The 12,049-nt window shown below is 50.4% G+C and overlaps 1 pseudogene; it reads right to left on the minus strand.

Moving 5' to 3' along the window:
• Positions 1-4,377: 4,377 nt before the first annotated feature.
• On the minus strand, positions 4,378-5,082 carry LOC143403518 (uracil-DNA glycosylase pseudogene; annotated as a pseudogene).
• Positions 5,083-12,049: the final 6,967 nt, after the last annotated feature.

Here is a 12,049-nt window from a genome sequence, read left to right on the forward strand (position 1 = left end):
GGAGGTTTAGTTACTGCCCACTCATCCTCTGCCTTCACTAAGCAATAACCAGGCTAAACTCATGGGAGGTTCCCACTGTCTACCTCCCCACAAAAAAAACCATAGGTGACATTTCCTTTGGGACCTCAGCATGCCTGGGAGGCCTGGCTTGGGATCCTGATAAACACTGATTCTATTCCTGCTCCTGTCACCAAGCTGGTAATGGCTTGCTGGTCCTCAGTGGCCTCCTCTGCGAGCTGAGGTCAGACCTCATTTTCGGGTCTGATGAACCAGACTAAATAGATATGGTGGAAAAGCAGGTAGCACAGTACAATACAGAACAGTGCTCCACCTCCTCGAGACTCAGGCAAGACTCCTCACAGGACTGGGCCCAAAGACAAAGTGCAGTGTCTGTCACCTCAATTTCCAGAGTGGACTCGCCAGACATGTGGTTTACCTCTCAAATTCATTTTTTGCCATTCACAACAAAAGATGAGACAGAGGAAAAAATAACAACTCAAACTGTGAACTGATTCTATTACTTCCCCTCCTTCCAGTCCTCCAGGGACAGAGAGAGATTGAACCAAAGTCAGGCAATTTCGCCACCTAGTGGCAACACTAGTATTGCCCAAAAGGAATAGCCAGGTGAGATCCTATTTAAAAAATAAAATAAAATAAAAAGAGTTGGGGGATGTTGCTCAGCAGTAAAGTGCTCCTGGAGTAAATCCCTAATACCCTAAAGAAGAAAGACATCAAGAAGTACCTACTGCCTTTCACATCGTTCTTGACCCTCCAGTCCCCCATTCCCAGATTCTGATAAATGAGGCATTTCTACACCAAAATACACATGAAGAGCCACAGAGACAAAGCCACAAACCTATGGCCATCTGATATTTGACAAAGGGACCAAAAATATATTTTGGAGAAAAGACAGCCTTTTTAACAGATAACACTGGGAGAACTGGATAGCTATATGTAGAAAAGTGAAATCACACCCCTGTCTTTCACCCCATTGAAATGGCTCAAAGTCTTAGGAATTAGACCAGGACCCTTACAATTGCTTGAAGAAAACACAGAATCAACTGGTGCGCTGAGAGGCACAGGAGGCTGAGGCAGGAGGATCCTGAAGTCAAAGCCAGCCTCAGCAAAAGCACGGCCATAAGCAACTCAGTGAGACCCTGTCTCTAAATAAAACACAAAATAGGGCTGGGAATGTGGCTCAGTGGTGGAGTGCCCCTGAGTTCAATCCCCAGCAACCCCCTCCCCACAAAAAAAAGAAAAGAGATGAAACCTATATGTGCCGGCACCAACGTCCTCAACAACACTTAAGGCACAAGAAACAAAACCAACAATCAGTAAGTGGGATGCCATTAAACTAAAAAGGTTCTGCATAGACAAGGAAATAAGAGTATGAGGGGAGAGTCTACAGAATGGAAGGAAATCTTGGCCAGCTTCTCCTCTAATAGGGGATATTAATATCCCCTATTTCCCTAATTTCCCCCAAGACCCTTCATCCCTGAAAGGGAGATTCTCAAAATCTCCATACTTCAAGTCAAACCTCTCAATGTTTACAATATTTAATAAGAGACTCACTGTGTTAATCTTGGTGAAGTCAAAGAATAACATTAAAAATAGAACCCCAAGGGCTGGGCTGTGGCTCAGCATTCGCCTAACATGTGCGAGGCCCTGGGTTCAGTCCTCAGCACCACATAAAAATAAATAAATAAAATAAAGGTAGTGTGTCCAACTACAACTAAGAAATTAATATTTAAAAAAATAGAATCCCAAGCCTATGACAAAAGACATTACATTGAATTTTTAGATAGTCCATTTTATATAACTTTATATTTTTATAATTATAAAACTATTAACATATTATTGCATATCATATCATAACATCATATAATGAAAGACATTTCGAATAGAGTGTCCTTGTCAGGGGACCCTGGCTGGACCTGCAAACCAAGATTTTTCCTTCCCATAATGAGCTCCCCTCCCAGCAGCAAGGAGAATAGTTGGGCACAGACCCTGGGATGTTGGGTGCTGGGACAATTCCTGCATGTTCAGGAACACCCTGAAACTTCCTGACCCAATGGAAATTACCTGTCTGCGGGGCGGCTTGTTCACGACTCTGATCCTGGGGCTGGACTCTTCCTGACCAGCAGGGCTTCTGTGCTGTCCAGTGCCTTTTAGGCTAGAAGATGGATGAGCCGGTTCCACGGGCAGCTGCCCTGGGAAAGACTGGGTCACACATGAGGCATAACCACGTCTGCAAGTAATTTTTTCAACAATTCTTTGAGTGACCCTGGACAGCGTACTGGTCAGCTTGCCTATGAGCTCATGTGCTTGAGGTTTAGTAACCAAGGCCTGCACACATGCTCCGTGAGGTCACTAGCGGATGCTCAACAAATATTCACACATATTCTTCTTTAACCTGGAATCCTTTACCTGGATTTGTAACTTCAGTTTCAAAATTGCTGGCTGCTGCAGGGCATGATGGTGCATACCTGTCATCCCCCATCCCTGGGGGTGGGGGGCCTAAGGCAGGAGGATTGTCAAATTCAAAGCCAGCCTCAGCAACTTAAGGAGACCCTGTCTTAAAATGAAAAATAAAAAGGACTGTGGGGTGTGGAGATGTGGGGATGTGGTTCTGTGGATAAGTGCCCCTGGAACCAAAAAAAAAAAAAAAAAGAAAAGAAAAGAAATGCCAGCTGCTTTGCTACTAGACCAGAGCCACCAGCACCCACTGTAGAACTGCATTTTCCTAATTCTAATTAAAAAAAAAAAAAAAAAAAAAAAAAAAAAAAAAAAAACTAGGAACAGGAAACACCTGATAGAATTCACTGTTCCTCCAGCTAGCTCCTATCTACAGCCACTGTAACCCATTTACATTGAAAGAATCAAATACAAATGTGTACTTTAATGTACTTGCCTATTCACATTGTGAATTCTTTTTTTTTGGAAAACTTCCATGATGTTTTACTACCAAACTTATCAAACTTATGCAGGGTTAACTCTTTAACCCAGCTAACAGCAAAAACCAAATCTCCATGGAAATCCAGACCTGTAGAGATTTTTCTTTAAAAATATATAAATGTAATGCATATTTTACAATATGTGAAATTCTCCAATGTTGCAGGAAAAAAATTTCAAGTGATGCCAATCCATAAAAGAAGAATCTGGCAATTGTCCCCATGTGGAAAGAAAAAATAGAACCATCTTCTCCCACAACCAGGAAACTGATCCTTAGCCTGGGGGCCACATTCCTTGAAACTTGCAAAAGGTCCTAGAGCTTCCTCCAGGAAATGGCCTGAAGGCCCCCTGCAGAGATGAAGTGGCCTTTTCTAAGCCAAACCACCAAAGACCCTGTAATTTAAAGTCTAACCTATCAGCTAAAGATGCTCACAGAAAGCACCAAAAAGGTGCATCTCTTCCCTCTTGAACCACAGAGGTAAGAGATCGGAGAGAAGCCAGTATTTTTTTAATTTGTTCTAATTAGTTATTCTTGACAGTAGAATGCATTTTGACACCTGGTACATAAGTGGAATACAACTTCTCATTCTCCATGTAATTCTACATGATGTAGAATTAAATCAACATAGGCACATAGGGTGATAATGTGCAATTCATTCTGCTGCCCTTCCTACCCCATACTCCCTCCCCTCCCTTTACTCTCCTCTGTCTAATCCAATGTACCTCTCTGCTACACCCCCCATTGTGAATTAGCATCCACATATCAGAGAAAACATTCAGCCTTTGATTCTTTAGGATTGGCTAATTCCAATTAGCATGGTGGACTCCAGTTCCACCCACTTACCCGCAAATGCCATAATTTCATTCTTCTTTAAGACTGAATAATATTCCATCATGTATACATACCACAGTTTCTTTATCCATTCATCTGTTGAAGGGCACCTAGGTTGGAAAACCCAGTATTGCATCTCATTTGTCTCATGAGAAGTGTGCTTATTTTAGTGTCAGCCACCTTTGCCACCTTGGGTCTTCATCCTACTGTGCCTGGAGGGTTCAAAGGAAGAAATGGTTGAAGTCTATCTCTGATGTCCCTGGCTGGGCTGCCTGGTTCTCTCCTGCTGGAAATCCTCTCCCCTTACACAAGGCATTTAAGAATAAGGACATTTTCACCAGGCATGGTGGCACACACCTGTAATCCTTAGGAGTCTGAGGCAGGAGGATCCAGAGTTCAAAGCCAGCCTCAGCAAAAGCAAGGTGCTAAGCAACTCAGTGAGACCCTGTCTCTAAATAAAACACAGAATAGATTTGGGGATGTGGCTCAGTGGTTGAGTGCCCCTGAGTTCAATCCCCAGTACCTGCCCCCCCCGAAAAAAGAAAGAAATCTTCAGTGACTTCATACCTGACAAATACTTTGACAGCGGCTTCTCAAAACCACCCCTGTAGAAGAAGGGACATCCTCCCCCTAGGTGCAAGGTCACAGCTCCTTCCAGTCACGGGCTTCTTACCAGATTTCTGCAGCAGCTCATTAGCTTTAGAAAAACGTCTACACCCAAAGAACCCGCTCTACACAGACAGCAGGGATGGATGGGCTATCTGCTGTACAGGAGGCCGCTTCCTGTCTATGGCACTTCTGAGCAGAAGATCCCCAGAGCAGGCAGACAGGCCTTCAAATTCTGATTCAGCCAAGGCCACACTGCATCAGGAACTGCTCCAGCCCCCTCCTTACACGACTTAGGGGCTTGATGGGCCCAGACAGTGAGCTCAGCCTTGAGCAGGAGGACATCCTGATAAACCTCCGTGACCCGTATGATCAAAACCTTCTAAGTCTGTAGACAGCGCTTTATAAATATTTTCCAAACTGCGTGGAGGTGGAACAGGTCTCTAGATGCTAAAGCAGAGCCCATGAGCCTGACTAGGTCCATCACAAGGACCTTGACCCAGGATGACAACCTTCACATCTCTCATGTCACATGTTTGGGTCCATGTGAAGACTTGGCGTGGAGGTGGATAAACAGTGTAATGTCTTCATTCTTCTGCGACAGATCCCATTAGCTCTATAAATCACGGATTCCCAAACTGTCCGCTGAGGGGCTTCTTCCAACTCCCTCCACAGCCCCCGGCATGAGGCATGGTTTATTTCACTTCTCTCTCTCCAGCCCCCTATCCCTTCCAGATTTTTTTTGTTTGTAGGTTTGTCTTGTTTTTTTCTTTTTTGGTACCAGGGGTTGAACTCAGGGGCACTCAACCACAGAGCCACATCCCCAGACCTATTTTGTATTCTACTTAGAGATAGGGTCTCACTGAGTTCTTTTCTGAGGCTGACTTTGAACTCGTGATCCTCCTGCCTCAGCCTCCACAGCTGCTGGATTATAGGCCAGTGCACTGAAAAACCAGCCACTACCTCAGAGCAAAGCCTGTCCAAGGAAGGGACATGAACTTTGACTTTGAAAAGACCCACAGAGCACTCCTAGGCACATTCCCACCCTGCCAAGTTGTTTATTTACAAATAACAGGAGAGATCTGCTGCACCAGCTGTCCCTGACTCAGTCAGGCTAGGTGGGGACCCATAGCAATCCCCTAGCAGCTACCAATCAGCATGAGACAAGAGAAATACCTGGGATACCAGATGACCCTCCCAGTAGTTTATGGTGGTTGATAACATTGGGAAACCATGTAGTTCAGCGCAAACACCCCTCTAGGCTTCAACCAATCAGTTCAAATAAATCCCCATCTTGTAGTACCCAACTTGTTCCTGCCAGTGAATGTGCTAATCATGTTTTAGAGTTGTTATTTGATTTTCCCGTGGTGTGTGATGATTTGCTAAGAGATGCTATGATGTATGTGGGGGTCCTTGCCTTCTCCAAAGAATGTATAAAACTGCTGCAAACCCTGGGCTCTGGTCCTCTCAGCTTCACCAGTTGCTGTGTGTGCGCACGGAGGACCGAGCTAGCTCGCAATAAACACCTGTTTGCTGCTTACATCGATCTTGGTCTCTGGTGGTCTTTTGGGGGTCCCAAATTCGAGCATAACACCACCACACCGGATCCCTAGCCTTTTTAAAATATTTTATTTAGAGACAGGATCTCACTAAGTTGCTTAGGGCCTCACTAAATTGCTTGAAGCTGGCTTTCAACTTGCAATCCTCCAGCCTCGGCCTCTCAAGCCGCTGGGATTACAGGCGTTCACCATTCACCACCATGCCTGGCCTCTGTCTGTTTAAAGACAGGATCTCATTATGTTACTGGTCTCAAACTCCTGGGCTCAGGAAATCCTCCCATCTCAGCCTCCTGAGTGGTGAGACTACAGGCGTGTGCCACACACCTGGGTCATTTAGTCTTTATAACACTTTGATGAGGCCTGTGCCAGTAAGGTCCTCATTGGACACACAGAGACTGGGTGATTTGCCCAAGGTCACAAGAGGGAGGGGACACCAGGATCCACCCCCAGAGCCAGGCAAGTGCCCAGCTGTGGGGCTGGAGATGAGGACCTAGAGGTGACCTCTAGGTTCCAAATCTGTGTGGTCCCTCAGCTCAGACCGTCTCCAATCTGAGCTGAGAGGCAGGGGTGAGCACCCCACCTACAAAGAGTAGGCCAGCTCAGAAGGGGAAGGACGTGAAGGGGTAAAGGTGGGGGCCAACCCAGGGCTTGCTGAGACCCTTCTCAGTCCTTCAAAGCTGGCTCCACTTCCAGGGGCTGGAAATCCACTCCAGGGCTGAGTGCTCCCCACCTGAACCAGCCTCCAGCCCCAGGAAAGCACCTGACTCCCCGTCCCCTCCCTAGACACCCCCCTCCACTTCTCAGGGTCTGTCTCCAGGGGGCAGGGGAGGGAGCGCCCTGACTCTCCTCTCCTTGAGGCAGCTTCAGTTCAGAAATCTCTTCCCTGGATGATAAGAGCCAAGGTCAGACACACTGGGTTCTCAAGGATCCCCAGTGGGAACCGACCCCATCCCACCCAAGCAATTCTCTCAGCCCCAGCAGAGACTGGAATTTAAGGAGCCAAGCCTTGACCCTCCCACTGCAGGACCCCTGAGTTCTCACCTGGGCACATATCGCCCTGGGACCAGGCTCCCAGTCACTGACTCACACATTCTCACAGTGGAACTTCTGCCCCAGTGATGGATCTGCCACCCCCTCAGGGACATGGAAGGTTCCCCAGTGTGTGTTAGCTGGTGGGATTTTCTGTTTTGTTAATTATCTATAAATATTGGATTCCTCTGGGGATACCCCGGGGCATCTCACCTGGGCTCCATGTTCCAGATGTCATTCTCTGGCTCTCACATCTGCCTGCCCTCTGGCTGCTCTGGGAGGGAAACCAAGAGACTCCACACTCCTCCAGAATCACCTGCAGCCTCTGTCCAAGAGCCGCTCAAAACGGTGTACAGTGCCACCTTGTGGCTGAGGGCCAAACTGCAGGTGAGGTTTCCTGACAGGAGGCCCTCCACCCTCAGGTCACCTCCATGGAACACACCTGTAATGAGTGCCTACTGTGTGCCAGCAGCTCTGGATCACAGAGACAGAAGCGAACTCACTGTCCTCGAGTGGCCCAGGGGTGGTGGGAAAGAAGCAGAAATCCCGTCAGAGCAGGGTGTGAGGGCCTTCATGAGGAGGAGGCAGCCATGGCTGGAGATGCCCTGTGAAGAGTCAGATTTGTCAACATGGAGCCCAGTGGAGACTCCCAGGCTGGGGACTCTGGAGGACCCAAAGTATTGGAAACCATAAAACGGAATGACATCTGTTCCTTCTGCCACAGTCAATCACCACAGCCTCAGTGTCTGGACATGGCACCAGCTTATTGTCTCCCTGTCCTGGAGGTCAAGATCTGATGTGGAATAAAGTCAGGGGTCTCCAGGTTGTGTTCCCTTCTGGAGACTCTAAGGCAGAACCCATTTCTCGCTCATGAGGTTGTTACTGTAATTCTGTTCTTTGCTGTTATAAAACTGAGGTCCTCATTTCCTTGCTGGCTGTAGCTGAGGGCCCTTTATGAAGAACACCCCCATTCAGTGTGGTGTGCTCAAGGCCCGAGCGAATGGGGAGAAGGGTCAAGATCCTTCATGACAAGAGGCATGTGTTCTCCTGGGCATTGGCCTCCCCCAGTCGCTTCTGAGGGATCCCTACCTTAATCCATGGGATAGGAAATGACTCCCATCCAGGACAGACTGTGGCAGGGGCCTGAATGATTTTCAAATGTTGAAAGAGGCCAAATTCGGGAGAGCCTATGTCCAAAACTCTGGGATCCAGACAGGCTCCTTAGAACAGGAGGCTGAGAAGAGAGATTTGGGAACATGGAAGGATTTCAGCAGGTAGGGGTGAGAGTGGGGCAGGAACAGGGAGAAGGCAGGCAGAGAGATTTGTGTGAGCACAGAGGAGCTGACCTTGGGCTTGGGGCCAGAAGGGCTTCAGGGGGTGAGGGTCGGAGGAGGCCTGGGGAGGGCTGGCTCAGAACTTCCCACAGCTTCGCACATCAGAGCCCACAGCAGCCTCACTAAGGGACGTGGGGGGGCACTGCACACCCACTCTCCCCAGGGGCCTTCACCCAAGGCAGGGGGTGTTGGTGTAGATTTCCTAAGACAAACCCTGTGTTGGGGTCAGAGCAGGAGAAGAGCAGGCTGAGGAGGGCCTGAGGAATGTGGATTCCTTTTTGCACTTGACATGGAGATGAGTTTGCAATAGGCAACAGCTAAGTTCAGGTGAGCTATGGCCCCGTGTCTCCTGTGTATTAGACACTTCCCCAGCACCCCCTACCCATCCCCCTCACACAGACACACAGACACACACAGACACACAGCCTGACACCCAAGGGAGTCCTACACCAGGTCTGTAAGGGACCCAGGGCTCCCCTCATGCATGCTGCCTCCACCGACCCCCAGTTCGGCCTGCAGAACCCATCTTGACTCCCTCCTCTGGGCGAGGTCCATATCTCTTCACTGTCCCACCCCCGGTGCTGGTGTTCCCACAGGACAGACCAGTGACACAGCCGAGGGGGTGAGGATTGCCACCTGCACAGTCAGGGGGTTTGCTTTGGGAAGGCTTCTCAAAAAGGGGGTCCAGGAGCCAGGTCAGGCACAGAGGAAGAGCCCTGGCTTGGGTGGCATGAGGGTCCTGAGGGTGGGGGCAGCTTGGGGAGGCGTCACAAGAAGGAACAGGGCCATGTGTGCTCAGGAAGACGGGGACTCTCCAGGGCCATCTGGAGCTGGACTGAACCTGGAGCAGGTGGGCGTCTGTGTGTGTCAGGCTCAGAGCACAGTCTCTCCCAAGTGCCGGCTTCTGCTGCTTCCTCCAATGAAGCCATCTTCATGGCCTGTCCTCGGTTAAGGACCTCACTGTAGTCACCAAGGGCAAGGCCCCTTCTCTTCCAGATGTCGTTCATCAATTCCTGGGAAAGCAAGACCCAGCTTTTTGTCCTCCCTTGGACAGCCGAGGGAGAGAGGGGCCCCGAGGTACTGGCCTACAATCAACACTCAGTTCTATGAACTGCCTGTGAAATCCCCTAAACACACCAGCACAGGTTTGTCAGTGATGGACTTTCTCTGTTAATCGTGTTGGTATTACATAAATAGGTCAAGATCAGTGGGAACAGAAATAGTGTATGCCTGATTGGGGAGCCCTAGGCTGGGCAGTGTGACCTAGGGGTGTCCAGGCTGATCACCACTGCCAGCTCTCACTTTGTCCTTGTCCTGCCAAGACTCCTGCTGCACCAGCTGTGCCTAGTTGATGTCATTGTCCTCGACTTCATGGCCCTCCTGCAATCCTGGACCTGAGTCATCCCAGGTTGTGGCCAGATTCTCCAGGGAAACCTCTACCTGTACCCAGTGCCAGGAATCCAAGGCTGTCCCCTTTACTGTCCTCATCTTCTCCACAAAGCCCACCTACTGTCACGAAAATGTAGGAGGAGGGGAGCCCAGGGCCCAAGGGGAGAGGGAGGTTTCTGGGCCCAGGAGGAGAAACACAACCTGCTTCTTCTCTTCTCCATCATCTTCTCATGGATCATCCAAAGGCAGATTCCAGCTGCAAGGATCAAAATCACAGCCACGTAACCCATTCGGACGCCTCCCATGAGGACAGCTGGGTGCTCTCCATGTGAGTCTGTTTCCCTCCCAAGGAGAGAGTGAAACACGTAACACGTTAAGGCAGAGAGAAGATGAGGTTCATAGTGACAAGGGAGAGGAAGAGAATGGAGAAAGGTTGGAAGGGGCCTGGTGCAGAAGCCGCAGGGGAGGGCGTGGCAGGTCCACTCATTCAAGCAGTGGCCCAGGTCCTTCGTGGAGCAGGAGAGACGGGGATGAGCAAGGTGGGGTCTGTGAACAAGTCATCACCAGGAAGAGACAGAAGCTCTCAGTCACCAGGTGAAGGATCTCACTGCAGTAGAGGTTGACCCATGTCCAAGGTCTCCAGTGAGACCTCCAGGGACATGCACAGTCACCTGTGTGTGGGGAGTGGCAGGAGTTTCACAGATACTCAGTGTGGCGGGAGCGTCCCCCAGGGGAGGGACAGCACAGGAGGCAGGGCTAGGTGGGGAGGCCCGGGAGGCAGCCGTGAGTCCAGGAGGTTTGGTGGGCCATGTTGAACTTCCTCTGAGACTCCAGGGTGGAGGGGGGGACACATGACCAGGGGTGGTGACTGCACTGACCAGTCAGGCTCCTTCAGCAGCCCCTGGAGGAAGACTGAGAGAGGACGGGGGCACACGGGTCCCAGGCATTCGGGTCAGTGAAACACCTACTGGGCGCAAACTGCCCAGAACTGAGCCTGACACCTGGGCTAAGAGGAGAGAAGGATGTGTCCCCTGCCCTCATGGTGTCCCACTCAGGGTGGACTCAGACCCAGAAAGGGATCTTTCCACTCAGGGGGGATGGCCGTGGGCAGCTCCTTAAAGAGACTGCACCTTCAGAGCCAGCAGTGGCTTCACACGTTAGGGACGGTCAGCAAGCAGCTGTGTCCCTGTATGGATGAGGCCACCATCAGGGACACAGGACCTTCTAAGCCCTACATCCTATGGGGACTAGGTGGAGGTGGACCCCAGAGATGACAGGGACAAAGGCCACAATCCGATCTGTTTTTCCAAAGATGACCCTGGACACAGGGCATGGTGACAGGGTGGGACAGGTCCTGGAAGGCTGCCCCTGGCCCAGGGGGAAGGGCCTGGAGGTGAGGGATATTTAAAGACAGTCGTGAGCTGGATGCCACCCCACACTTCTGGATTGGAGTGACCAAGGGAAGGCAGTGCTGTTCATAAACACAGCAGCAAAAAAGCCAGGGACCCTGGGGCTCCAGAGCCACCTGAGCCCTCCCTGTGCCCCTCCCTCCTACAGGTGCACTCACCTGGGCTACAGAGGTCAAGGAGCTGTAAGGTGGCATTTTTCTGGTCCACTGGGTTGCTGAGGACACAGGTGAGGCTGACATTGGGCTGCCTCAGTGGCAGGCTCAGGGCCAGGGTCCAGGGGTTGGGGGGTCCTGTTGCCCTTCTCTGCTCCAGCTCACTGGGGGGGCCCTGGACCTCCCAGGTTACATTCAGGACCTCTACAGCCTCTCGGGTCCCACAATCCAGAGTGACATTGCACCAGCTGGGTGTGATGGACGCTGACGTGGTCCAGATCTGGGCAAGGGGCACATGATCTGAGGAAGGAGGGGACAAAAGGAGAGCCTCACACATGCCACACATTGTCCTCCAGTGTCTCACTGACCATAGGCAGGAGCCCTAGGAGGAAGCTGGGAGCACGTTACAAATAAAGCACAATTTCCCCAGAGCTACATGTTGACAAGTGACAGCAGCCACTTTATTAAGCTCATGTGATCTCACTACATGAAGCAAGTCTATATTTTTTTTCCCATGAGAACATGATGCTGAATCCCAGTTTTTAGGGACCATTATTTCTAGAAGATAGGGGTCTTCTGGAAGGGGAGGAAGTATGGGCGAGAAGAGCTTGTCTGGGGCCAGGGTCCTGTGTCCTGGGTCTTCAGCTGAGACAGTGCCTGGGACTGCACAGCCCGACTGGGGCAGGACACCAGGCCAGCTCTGGGAGGACCCAGAAAGCTCGGTGTCAAACCAGGAGACATTGTGGGAGATACCGTGGCTGCAACAGAGAGCACAGCTCTGCAGGCA

The sequence above is a fragment of the Callospermophilus lateralis genome, chromosome 7, assembly GCF_048772815.1.
Source record: "Callospermophilus lateralis isolate mCalLat2 chromosome 7, mCalLat2.hap1, whole genome shotgun sequence".
Classification (NCBI taxonomy): domain Eukaryota; kingdom Metazoa; phylum Chordata; class Mammalia; order Rodentia; family Sciuridae; genus Callospermophilus; species Callospermophilus lateralis.